Source organism: Phacochoerus africanus, chromosome 11, assembly GCF_016906955.1.
Source record: "Phacochoerus africanus isolate WHEZ1 chromosome 11, ROS_Pafr_v1, whole genome shotgun sequence".
Taxonomy (NCBI): Eukaryota; Metazoa; Chordata; class Mammalia; order Artiodactyla; family Suidae; genus Phacochoerus; species Phacochoerus africanus.
The window spans coordinates 137,920,904-137,933,904 of NC_062554.1; positions in this window are offsets into that span (position 1 = coordinate 137,920,904).

Consider the following 13,001-nt stretch of genomic DNA (forward strand, 5'->3'; position numbering starts at 1 on the left):
TGCACAAAAATATGGAAAGCGAGGAAATACGCAACACTCCGCTAATCATGACGGAGAGTGAGGCGGAAACTGACAGGTGTCCCATCATGTGTTCCTGGGAAAGCAGAAAAGCCAAAGATAACCCGGGTGGAAAAAGTCCCATGTTTTGTCTGCTCACTTTTTAAAGCTGGAAAGTCACGGACGACCAAAGAGCAAAAGTCTTTTTCCACATAAACAAGAATTTAGAATTATCCGACATAATCGTTACACTGTCACATACAATCATGGTACTTTTTACTAAGTCTGTGATTAATTGTTATGTCAGCATTTTTATCTCCATTTCAAAGCTTTATGTTGAATAGCAGGTGTACAAAACAATAAATTCTACTATGGTCAAAAGCGAATAGGAATTGTACAAAAATATTTCAGTAAGAAAATTGTAGCAGAAGAATTGGCACACATAAAATTTTGACCTTGGAAATATCCAGAGTGCTACTTGAAAACTCATTCCCTCAAGAGCCTCTGAGAAGATGGGTTTGCCCGACTAATTCTTGTTCCCTACTGTGTCTGTGTACTATTAACTATTTCTCCCCAAATAAGAACAATCATCAAGGCTATTGGCCATGCTAGACTGGAGGAAAGAAGGCCATTAAAGAAGATAACCAACTCTTTCTCTGTATCTCGGTGAGTAGGAGGGAGTGGACACTGGCCTCAGCCTTTTGCCGGATTAGCGGCTTTGAGCCTCGTTGCGTAAACAGGACAGATTAACCCTTCTCAGAAATGGTAAACTAAAATCCATAAACGTAAATGAACAGCTGGTGTATAAAAGTTCACAGTCTGATTATTTTCCAGTTTTACTAAATGAAGAAGAAAGTGTAGGCTCAGGCTTGTGCTAACCCTGGACAGTGAGTGACGTCAACTCAGGTGGCTCTGAGGGTGGCTCATGTGATCAGGAAGTAGCTGTTCGCATCCTCTCGGGAACTAGAGGTTCTGTGCATTCGAGAAGAAGTCTTCCGTGTAATGTTCACATGCAGCTAATTCATTACATCACAGAACAAAAATAGCACATTGAGAATTTTTGTATATATGTATACACACACACACGAATATATATATTTGCTTTTTAGGGCCACACCTGCAGCATATGGAGGTTCCCAGGCTAAGAGGTGAATCAAAGCTACAGCTGCTGGCCTACGCCACACCCACAGCAATGCTGGAGCCAAGCTGCATCTGCGACCTACGCCACAGCTCAAGGCAACGCCGGGTCCCTAACCCACTGAGTGAGGCCAGGGATCAAACCCACATCCTCGTGGATCCTAGTCAGGTTCATTTCTGCTGCGTCATGACGGGAGCTGCCCAGGACTACAGATATATTGACCTTTTGTTGGCGGTTTGAATAAGCAGTTCTGAAACAGTTTTCTCCGTATCTTGCCTTGAGAAAATCAGTTAATAGATCGAGGATAAATAAAGGAAGCCAGATTGCACATTTTGGAGAGTGGAATTACATGCAAAGTGGGGAGGGCAACAGGGGTCAGAGGGACGGGTACCTGGGGCGGGGCTAGTTGTCTCACAAAAATCATGACCTTTGCTACACTCTGAAGGAAGCTCTCGGTTTTGACTCTCACCTGAAATTCATAACTGCTTTTGTCTTTGAGTCATTCTTTACCTAAAGCAGTGAATTTCTGGAGACTTCCACTGATGGACTGAACAACATGGGGAACCCATTTAAGAAATCAGCTCGGCGAGAAACCAAGAGGAGGGTGGGCTCTGAATCTCCGTGCTCCGATGCTTGTACCGTGGCCAAGTTCGAAGCCATTCAGGGATGGCAGGTGAAGGGTATACAGCCATTCTCTGAACTTGTCACTGCAACCTGTTTTAATGCCTAAAATTATTTCTAAGTAAAAGTTCTTAAACATCTGATTCCCTGGTACCAGAAGATGCACATGGGTTATGCTCAGGAGATATCTGAATACTCCTGTGGCTTCTGAAAATCTCCCTGATCTCAGCAATTGTGGTCTTTGCTATGGTTCATGCACCCTCCTTACAAATGGAATAAGGGTCTTTATTGATCAGTTTGGGTTCATAACTCTGAAGCTCCTCTTTAAAAGAAAAAAATTTAGTTTGCAAACTGCATATGGTAGCTGCTGGTAGGCATCTGCTGCACTGCAGACATGATCGTGCTGTTAGGATCCTGGTGCTTCTTTTCCCAGGACCAGGACGTGTAAGCAGCTGGAAACACTCAGCACAAAGTGCTCGGAGACCTCGTGCGGCCGGAGGGCGGGGGTGAACCTCGTTCCTTTAAGCCCCATGTTGGGAAGCCCATCGCATCCTTCTCACCTTAACAGTAATTGAATTGTCCAAATACATTTCAGAGCACGTCTGCGGTGATAACCCAATCTTTTAATATTTTTTAATGAAAGTAATTCAGTCCTTTGAGACTGCCATCAGCTTTTGCGGGGGGGATTCTCCTTCTGTCTATAAAATTATCACATGTTCACGAGAGGAAATTGAGAAAATGTATGATGAAAATAAAACTCACCATGACTGTATCCCCTAAAGTTTACCACAATTAACATTTTGCTGTGTTTCTTATACTTTTTGTATGACTGAATTTTATAAAATGTGGGGTCATCATGAGACTACATAAGATTTGCTTTTACTATTATTAGTGTACACATTAGAGAATGATCACCAAAGTGTTTGACTTGTATAAACCCCCCTTTTAAAATATATTTCAGGTACAACAATTCCTTTACTCCTAAGCACTAAGCCAGCGAGCTCGTAGGCTTATCATGAGTTCGCCCACATGACAGGAGAGGCAGCTGAACCTTAGGAGGGGAAACTGACTTTATCCTGCACAGACGTGGAAGCTGACATCAGGACCCAGTGACGAACGTGACATCAGGACACATAGACCCTGGGCAACCGTTCCAGCACTATCTGTGGAAAGTGTAGTTAGACTGCACCTTAATGCCTTTGTTGACGGTCAACAACGGTAGAGACTCTGCCGTTTGGTTAGACAAGAGCTTTATTTACCCAGCTGCTCAAAGCCCTGCAGACCACATCCCTGCCAGACCAGAGGGGTCCGCGTGCACATGTGACTCAAAACCTACCTTGAACTCAGGGAAACAGGTTACTTAGCAGAACTCTCCACTTGCTAAATCCACTGTAATTGCGAGAATCGTTAGCTTAAGTAGTAGCAATGCAAAAACAAATCAATTAGTCTAACATCTAAGTCCATGAGCTTAAGATACACAATTTTGTAAGAATCAACAGGCATATTGTGCTAAATAAATTAGCGTGTGAAGAAACAATGAAGGCAAGCAGGAGAGGAGATTCAGAAATTTAGAAGCTTCAGGATTTAGAGTTTAATTGTGCCTCAAGTGCATATGTTACTTTAAAAGAAGAGACTGGTTTAAGAATAGAGGAAACATTCACAGCCAAAACCCAGGCACACACACTTCTCTGTGAAGTACAGACACTGTCAGAGCCGATACACGCGGCCACTCCCTGGCCTCCTCCCTGCCCGTGCATCTAGGAAAGTGTCAGTAAGTGGACAGGCGGCGGTCCCAAAGCCCAGGACTACAGCGCCAGGTCTGCCCTGCGCGTGGCCTGCCAACTCACAGGGCTGTTCTACCAGCTGCACTTTCTCCCACTGTGTCTGCCACGACTGCTTTAGGATTTTACACAACTGCGCCGCTCCCCTTTCCTCAGAAGACGGCCTTGCCTCTGCTTCTAAAACATCACGAGCTGGAAGCTGGGATCTCCCTCATCTCCCAGCGCAGGTGCGTGGCCGTCCCGTCCCCCCACCCCCCCGCCCCAGGTACAGCGTCCAGCCTCTGTCCACGCGTCGCCGCCCTGTCCCCGCTCTCAGCACCTTCCTCTCTCCCAGTGGGCTCTCCGCAGCATCCAACCATTCTTAATAATTCCCCACATTTTAATCAAAGGAACTGCCCCCAGGACTTACTGACCCTTTATGCCACTTACCCATAGAAATCACACTTTTCTGCCCAAATCCTCAAACATCTAATCCAAACATCCGTAGGTTCTTATTCCTTTTCTTCATTTTGAATTTTGAAACATTTCACTCACACAGAAAAGCCTTGGTGAGTGGGTAACTACCCATTATTCTGCCCCACTGAGATCTCGAAATTGTTATTCTGGAAATAGCTGGCTAAGATTTTGTGAATTTTTATTTTTAATTTTTTTGGCCACACCCACAGCATGCGGAAGCTCTGCCTCACAGCAGTGACAACTGCCAGATGCTTAACTTGCTACAAGAGATCTCTTAAATGCGTATTTTTTTCCATGGATGAAAGCTTTGTCATGTGAAATGCAGCACATCCGCCCTTGATTCACAACTTTTTCCAAGATTAACTGCTACTTTGATATTTTGGTCTAGTCTGGTTCTACGTTTTCATGTCCTTCTGGCATTGTTTGGTTCCATGTGCAGTTATGGAGCAGGCATGAAGCAGGCTGTAGTTTCTGAGCCTTTTGGATTTACCCACACCATCCTATGTGGACTTGGACCCCTTCTTGAAGAGCCTCTGTACTGTTCCGAGGAAGCAAGCCGTCACGTGGTGGTCATTCTTTCAGATGGAAATTAACTGTTTCTAGTTTTCCTTATGCCAAACTGTGCTGTAATGAAAACCCACCTTCTTGTCTCTTTAAACACGTGTGACCAGTTGCAGTAAGTACCCGGGATGTGACTCCTTGCTCCTCGGTCACGCTCACTCTACCTCTGAAGTTCACGTGCCCCAATCTCTCTCTAAATTGGTCTTAGCCGTTGCCGTTGCCGCTATGGCAGCGGGCGCCGCGCCTCCTCAGAACCACAGTATGTGCTACCGTCAGACTTGCGGCACGTGGGCCAGCCCAGCGTGTGTAAAGTGCCTTTGCCGCTATCCAATGATTGCTATGATAACTGACACACGGGCCTGCATTGGGGAGTTAGGATTTCTCTTCCGTGAATTACTTTTTCACCTGCTTTGCCACTTGTTAGCTTGTATGTCTTTGTCTAAATACAGGATTGATGTTACATCGTCTGGGATCTGATTCTTTAATGCATTTTTGATTCGAGATATTTACTTGCAGGCAGTGTCCTTGATTTAGAATTAATCTATGGGTCTTTTATAATTTGTGTGATCATTTTCATTAATATTTTTCTCTGTAATTCTCTCAAAGCTCCTGTGTGGGTATATCCCCACCATTTGCTTTTAAGGGTTCGGGAAACACAAGCATCCTGGCCTGGTGCTCCTCGAAATCAGGTCCAGCCACATCAAAAGGACCCCGATGGAGTCCAGCAACTGCGTTATAGTTCTCTGAGTCCCTTTGCTCCTGACTCTCTAGACTGGTTCTCTTTTTCATTCAGAACTACGACACCTCTTCCCCCGTCCTTCCCCGGAGATGGTCTGTAGCTCGAATTCACTGAGAGCCGAGTTAACAAGAGGAGGATGTGTTTGCTTGCAAGCACCAGCGAGCCCGATGACCGTGGTTAAAACAGGATTTGGTTTTGAATAAAATGAAATATCCAGAGGTAGACAGTCCGTCACCAATGTATCTTCTCAAAAGATATTATCAAGGACTCACTTTTTGGGGGCAGGGGGAGCCCACGGCTTGTGGAAATTTCGGAGCCTGGGATAGAGCCTGCAGAGTGACCCGAGCCTCTGCAGTGACAATGCAGGATCCTTAACCTGCTGAGCCACCAGGAGACTCCAGAGCCCAAGATTTTAATCTTCCAATCTCGAAACAATTGCTGAGTGTCCTGGCTTTGCCTTCCCAGCCTGGGCAGGAGGAACGTGCAAGGGACGAGAGTCTAGAGGACCGCGGGGGAGCACCTTCACCTTGGGGGAGGAGACTAACCCCGGGAAGACAAGTGACTCCCCCTCCCCCTAAGGCTGGCCGTGAGCACCCACACCTCTGCCACCGTGGCCTCTGCCCCCGTCGTCCACCCGCCTCTTTCCCTCTCTGCATGGATGTGCCTTTAGACAGACAGACAGACAGACAGACAGATAGATAGACAGACAGACAGGTAGACAGACAGACAGATAGAAAGACAGACAGATAGACAGACAGATAGACAGATAGATAGGTAGACAGACAGACAGACAGACAGACAGACAGACAGGTAGGCATACACAGATATGTGCCCATGTATGCCGACACATATGTGCTGACGGATGTGCGCGTACTCTGGGCACGGTGCGGGTACTCATATTTATGTGCAAACACTCTAACGTGCTGCTCCGCCTGAACCCTGGATGACCCACAGTCTGGAGCTGTAAATTGCTTGGGTGGTCTTTAGCCACTACCTTGTACTTTTTGCTTTGAATGCTATTCCCCCGTAATTTACTCTGGACACGTGTGTTTTGTTTTTCCGGTTTTTATGGACGTAGAGTTGACTTACACTGTCGGGTCATCTGTGCTGTAGCACAGAGGGATTCAGTTACACGTGTACACACAGCCATTCGCTTTCAGATTTCTTCCCCATGCAAATTATCGCAGAAGCCTGGGTAGAGGTCCCTGTGCTACTGTCTTTTATTTTTACGTTTTATTTTAAAGACGTATTTTACAGCGCTGGCTCATGTGACTGTGGAGGTTCAAGTTCGGAAGCTGACGGAGGAGGCCGACTGGAGTCGGAGTCCAAAGACTGTCCACGGGCAGAGTCCCTTTTGCCGCAGGACGACCCGCCTCTGCCCTCTCTGGGCCGTCATCTCTCTGGAGGCGCCCACGACGTGCCTTCTGCTTCACTCCCTGACTACACCTTTAAACGTTAAGCTCATCTAAAAACACCTTCACGGAAACATCCAGAAAAGAGCTTCACCAAATATCTGGGTAACGTAGCCCAGAAGAGTTGGCCCAAAATAAACCACCACTGTTAGTGTCGGTGGCCACCTTTAACTTTCTGATGTTCGGTTTGCGTATTAGTTTATTAGTTAGGGCTCGCGTAAGCATTCGAGGTTAATGAACTCTTACTCATAACTGGGGAGATCGTCATATTTATACTTACCCATACTTTGCAGTTATTTTTTCATAAGAGTCTGTAGTTCTCATTTGCCTTCATATTTCTTAACTTCTTTCTGGTTTCCCTTTCTTGTTGGATTGGTCAAGTTTTGATATTTTATTTTTATTTTTCTCTGCTTCCTTGGAAAGTATAGAGAAACTTTCAGTTATTTATATCTTACCCTTAAAACTTTAATATGCTTAATTTAATTTTCACCTTTCTAACAAAGTTTAAATTATTCAGCAACTCTTTCCTCTTCTTGAATAAACCAAGGTCCTTAGCAAAACTTAATGTCTTATAAATATGACCTCCGAAATGATTTTCTGCGTTACTGCCATCTAGAGATGTAGTTTAGACAAGAAACACCAGGCTCGTGTTTAGAGCCAGTGGTTAAACTGACTTATGTGTGGGTTGCACTTGCTACTTGCAAACACTAGTCTTTAATAGTCCAGGCCTTATCCTTGGGGAACGTTTTCCTTGCTGCACTCGAGTCTGTAGCATTTCTTTTAATTCCCTTAATCGCTGAATCTCTTTGTCATTTTGTGATTCCAAGTGATTTTACTTCTGTATCATCTTGCGATTGAGTAGCATATGCCCAACTATTTCCAATCCTGCATGGAGTTTATTGTGACAATTAACTTTTAAGACTATTTAGTCACTACAATTTACTAAGAACCTGTAAAGTATTTGATGATGGTTTATCTCGTGACTTTCTGCCTGTTTCATAAATTCATACAACCATGGTGGGGTGATTTTCTGTACACTGAGAATCTTAAACACACTTATTTTTAAATTATGTTAGTTTTTAAAAACATATTTTCATTTGATCTGGGGTGCATTTACCTTGGTTTTTAAAACGAATTTTATTGGAATACAGCTGACTTACAATGTTATAGTAGTTTCAGGTGTATGGCAAAGTGATCATTTATTGTAGGTGCTAATGGCTTTATTTTTCAGTGTAATAGTCTTTATAGGTTTTCAAAATTTTGTTTGAAAATACACCTAGTAAGCATTACTGTTGGCTCTATTTTTGTGGTTTCACTGAGTTTCTAAACCTGTTTTTTTCTTTTTTTTCCCCCTCTAGTTTAGTTGCTTTCTAAGTGTCCCCCCTCCTCCCTGAGAATTACTATTCTTGGAGGTGTTTGGAACTTTGGCTAAATGCTGATCCTGGGACAGTACTGATGTGATAGCAAAGCCAGAGGCCATAACCTATTGGTAAGAGCACAGCTGTCCATCCAGCCTCCCCCGGGCCATTGAATGCCAATCTAGAACTTTGTCAGCCACTTGGCCGAGTGAGGAAGCCCTGCCAGCAGCCTCTGACTTGAAGCGAGAGTCTGGCTCTGGGTTTCTTTCTCCCGACAGGAACTTCATTCCTGTTTTGGCAGAAGCAGCCCACCCTCCTTTTCTTCCTAGGAGTGTGGACCCCTCTCATTCTCACACCCTCTTTGGTAGCTTACATTCCCGGTTCCTTTCCCACTCATTGGATGCTCATTTTAAATTCACTTTGTGGCCCTTCCTTTCCAGTGGGGGGTCCTCCTGCTCTTAGCACCTGCAGGCTGACGACTGTCCATTTACAGCCCCAGCCAAGACCTCCTCTCGCTTGGAGGAGGCCACATGCAGGCAACTCCCTGGGGCTGCTCAGACAGGGGGGCTGGGACGATGTCGAGATTCGGGTCTCCCCACACTTCGCTCCTGCCCCGAGGCTTACTTCCCTTACTTCTCCTCCCCGGTTCGGAGAGACTCAACCCTGGCTGTGTTTTCAGGGTGGTGCCGGTGCCGTGATGGTGCAGGTCATTACTTCCTGTCTCCTACAAGGTACCAGGCCGACGGTCCCAAAGATAAGACCCTGGCTCAAAGAGAGAGACCTCAACACGTTCTTAGCAAGATAGGGCCCTATGAGCAACTCAGTGAACCGCGTGACGGGAGTCGGCCAGGTGGCCCCACCTGGGAGAAAGTTCCAAACTACACTCCTGGAACGTGAGCCCGTGGTGTGCACTTACGACAGCTTTGTCTTGTCCCCCTTTGTCCTCTCTGCACCTTAAATCGTGGAGCTGACCTAGAAGGACCTACATGGTCCAGCAACAAACCGCTCATGTTTTTCTCCCTAAAGGCGAGAGAAGGTGAAAGCAGAGAATTATGTGCTCGGGTTCTCTAGTCCCATAGCTTGTGTATTTCTCGACAAAACAAACAAACAATAGAAGGAAAGCTGGGACTTCCGGTGTGACGTGGAGAGGCAGGATTCAGAAGGTCCGGAGCTAGAGCCCCAGCCTGCGCCACTTACACGCCTCACTGCCGATGGAAGAACTGGGAGCTTAGTCCTCTCAGCTCCATCCTGCCCCTCCTGATAGGATTCCTTACAACGGAGGTTATCCGGCTGCAGTGGGCACTGCCACCCTTGGTGGTTTAATTTCGTCTTAATTAGTGAGGATTTGCTGCCTAGAATAGGATCTTCATCCTCTCGTCGATACGATTGATTCCAGTTTTAAACACTCCCAGGGCTTTTCTGGTAGACGAACGCATCTGTGCTATTGTCTGTGTAGAAAGAATTGGCCCTCTTGGAGGAGGTCTTGGCATGAACTGGAGGACCCTGAGCCCGCTCCCCTCCCTGTCCTTGGAATGGACGGGGGGAGCTGTTGTAAAGGTGCAGCCTCCTGCGGGGAGTAACATACTGCTGAGACCATCTGGACAGCCACGTGCTGAGAGGCTTTCTCTGGGAACAGTCAGTAATGGTGGAGAAGGTGGGACATGGACACCGTGGAGTACTACTCAGCCATAAAAAATGAAGTCATGCCACTTGCAGCAACGTGGTGGACCTAGAGATTATCACACTAAGTGAAGTAAGTCAGACAGAGAAAACTAATTATCATATGATATCACTTACATAGGGAACCTAAAAAAATGATACAGAAGAACTTATGTATAAAAGAGAAACAAACTCACAGATTTCAAAATCAAACATCCTGTGACCAAAGGAGAAACTGCTGAGAGAGGGATAAACCGGGAGGAAGGTTTAACACATACAGGCTAATGTATGTAAAATAGACAACCAGCAAGGACCTAATGCAGAGCCCAGGGATGTCTACTCCGTGTTCCGTAATGAGCTAATATATGGGAAGAAAGAATGGATACATGTGTATGTATAACTGATTTACTTTGCTGTAAACCTGAAGCTAATACTTTTTTTCTTTTCGCTTTTTTTTTTAGGGCTGCACCTGTGGCACAAGGAAGTTCCCATGCTAGGGGTCGATTTGGAGCTACAGCTGCCGGCCTACACCACAGCCACACAGCAACACAGGATTGGACCCACATCTGTGACGTACACCACAGTTTACTGCGATGCTGGATCCTTAACCAACTGAGCGAGGCCAAGGATCGAACCGCATCCTCAAGGATACTAGCCGGGTTTGTAACTCCCTGAGCCACGACGGGAACTCCCTAATACAACACTGTAAATCAACTACACAACATTTGTTTTAATTAAAAAAGAAAAGACAAGAAAAGAAAACCTAAAAAATAAGAAGTTCCTGCTGGCGGGCCCTGAGATACTCTCCTCTCGTGGCGCTAAAGACAAGCTTGGGACATTCCCTTGTTTATCGAACCTGCCCCAAACCCTGGAGCTTCCCTTCCCTGGGTCTCTCCTCGCCCCTGTGTGTAAGGGCCACTTCGGATCCCACCTGGGTTGCTCCTGAGGGTGTGAATCAATGGATCTCTGAGTGTCTGACAGGGATTTTGCCTTCTATTTCCAGTCTGTTCAACCTGAAATCCAGACACTTGAAATGTAACAAGCATCACCCACATTTTAGACTGGACTGTGAGAGCTTTTAGAATTCAGCCAAAAATTTTCACCTCTTTGCACCATAATACGTTAAACCTCCCCCAAAACGTTTCCAAAATAGAGTTTACTACAAAGATTTCCCCTGTCATACGTATTAATTATTATTGACATATTTTAGGTATGTTTGATGCATGACGATACAGGCACAATACACGTACTATGAATCAGGCTCCTTCTGTTGTAGTCAGATTCTTGTCATCATCGCTGGCCATTTTTTTCTAGGTAAATATCACATTCTATCTCGTACGACTCTGTTATTTTTGTCCTCACCTCCTCACCTCCCTTCCAGTGGGAAGCTGAGTCGCATCCTCTCCACCAAGTTCAACACCGCTCTCAGGCACACGAACCATCTCTCGTGTCCAATTTCAATAACTATCGCCGCGCATCTCACTGGATTTTCTGACTCCGACAGAGCCAAGATTGCTGTCTTTTCCCAGGTTTCTTTCTAGACTTGACGGCCCAGACCCTTTCCGAGCCGCCCCATCCTTCTCCGTCCTCATCCCTGCATCCTGCTCTTTCTCACCCTGACTGCCAGGGACCCTGGGCTGCTCCGCTGTCCTCCCTTAGGGCTCCTCCCTAGGTGATGTCACACCGCCCGGCTTCTACCTCCCTCATCCATTTGCTGAGGATGCTCAGCGTTGGTCTTTAAGCTGAACTCGAGACTCGAAACTTTAACTGTTTACTTGTTGTCGCTGCTTGAGTGCTTCACTGGCTGCCTCGGTTGAATATTTCCCAGACAGCCCTGCCTCCCTCTCGTCCAGCTAAATAAACAAACGCGAAGTCTTTCTGCTCACTTTCTTCCCCGACTTTCCGCTTCTCAGAACATGGAACCCAGGGTGTTCAGCTGCTCCAGCGAAAATCCTAGAAGGCATTGCTTCCTCCTCTTTTTTCTCTCCCATCTGACACCCAGCTCCTCAGGTTTGCTGTGGGTCTGCCTTTGATCAAGTGTTTAGGATGCGCTACCCTATTCAAGCCAGAGCTGAGCCCCACCTGGAACCTCCGGCAGGTCTCTCTGCTCCCACTGTGCCCTCTACACAGAATTTCCACTGGAGAATTAAAGTCATCATTTGAAAATGTAAATCAGATCATGAAAATGTACCCCTCAGAATACCCCAGTGGGAGTTCCCCCTGCGGCTCAGCGGAAACAAACCCTACCAGGAACCACGAGGAGGAAGGTGTGACCCCGGCCTTGCTCAGTGGGTGAAAGACCCCGCTTGGCTGTGGCTGGGGTGCAGGCCGGCAGCTGCAGCTCCGATTCGACCCCTGGCCAGGGAACCTCCATATGCCGCGGGTGTGGCCCTAAAAAGCAACAACCAACCAACCAACCAACAAAAACCAATGTATTTCATCTTAGGATGAAAATTATATTCTTCACAAGGACTTACCAGCCCAATGTGACGTGCTGGTTCTCGGACCACAAAATACTTCTGGTCCAGCCCCACCGGCCATCCTGCTCCAGGAACGGGGCTTTGCGCTTTCAGCTTCCTCTGCCCCAAATAATTTCTCTCCAGATCTTTGCATCCCTTGCTTTTTTTTTTTACTGCACCAAAACCTCAAGTGAAATGTCACTTCTTCAGAGAGGACGCTCGTGTCCAGTGGATTTCTCCTCCCTGTCCCCAGCAAACACTTTCAGGCACTCAGTTGGCTCTCAACGAGAATTTATTAGATGAATGAATTACAGTACCAACCACACATCCTGTTTCGTGAATCTGAAGTCGGTACAGCTACTTACCCAGAGAACAGGGTCATGGGGGGGGGAGGGGGGGGCAGGAACATGATCAAATGTTCGCGTGGGGGTGGGCCCTTGTCTAAATAAACAATTGTAATATAAAAATAAAACATGCTACAGAATGCGGTAGATCGTGAAAATTGTAGCGATTCATTAATGACGATTAAAAAGATATGTGACGAAAACACGCTCTCTCAAGTCCTTGCTTAGCGTCTGATCAGTGCAGATGAGGGGTCTTGGCAGGGACCAAGCCCCATCTCCTCCCTGTAGGGTCCAGGGACCACCTCTCCGAGCGCTATACTGCCAAAGGCACCACTTCTTCATAATTTGGGGCCTTGATCCCAAGGAAAATGTGGTGGTGCTCCCGGAGCTCGACCCCACCCCCCGGCTTACTGGACTGTTTAAGTGCTGGGCGCATTGTCCCGTCCGCTGGGTCTGTTGTGCCGCGATGACTCCCT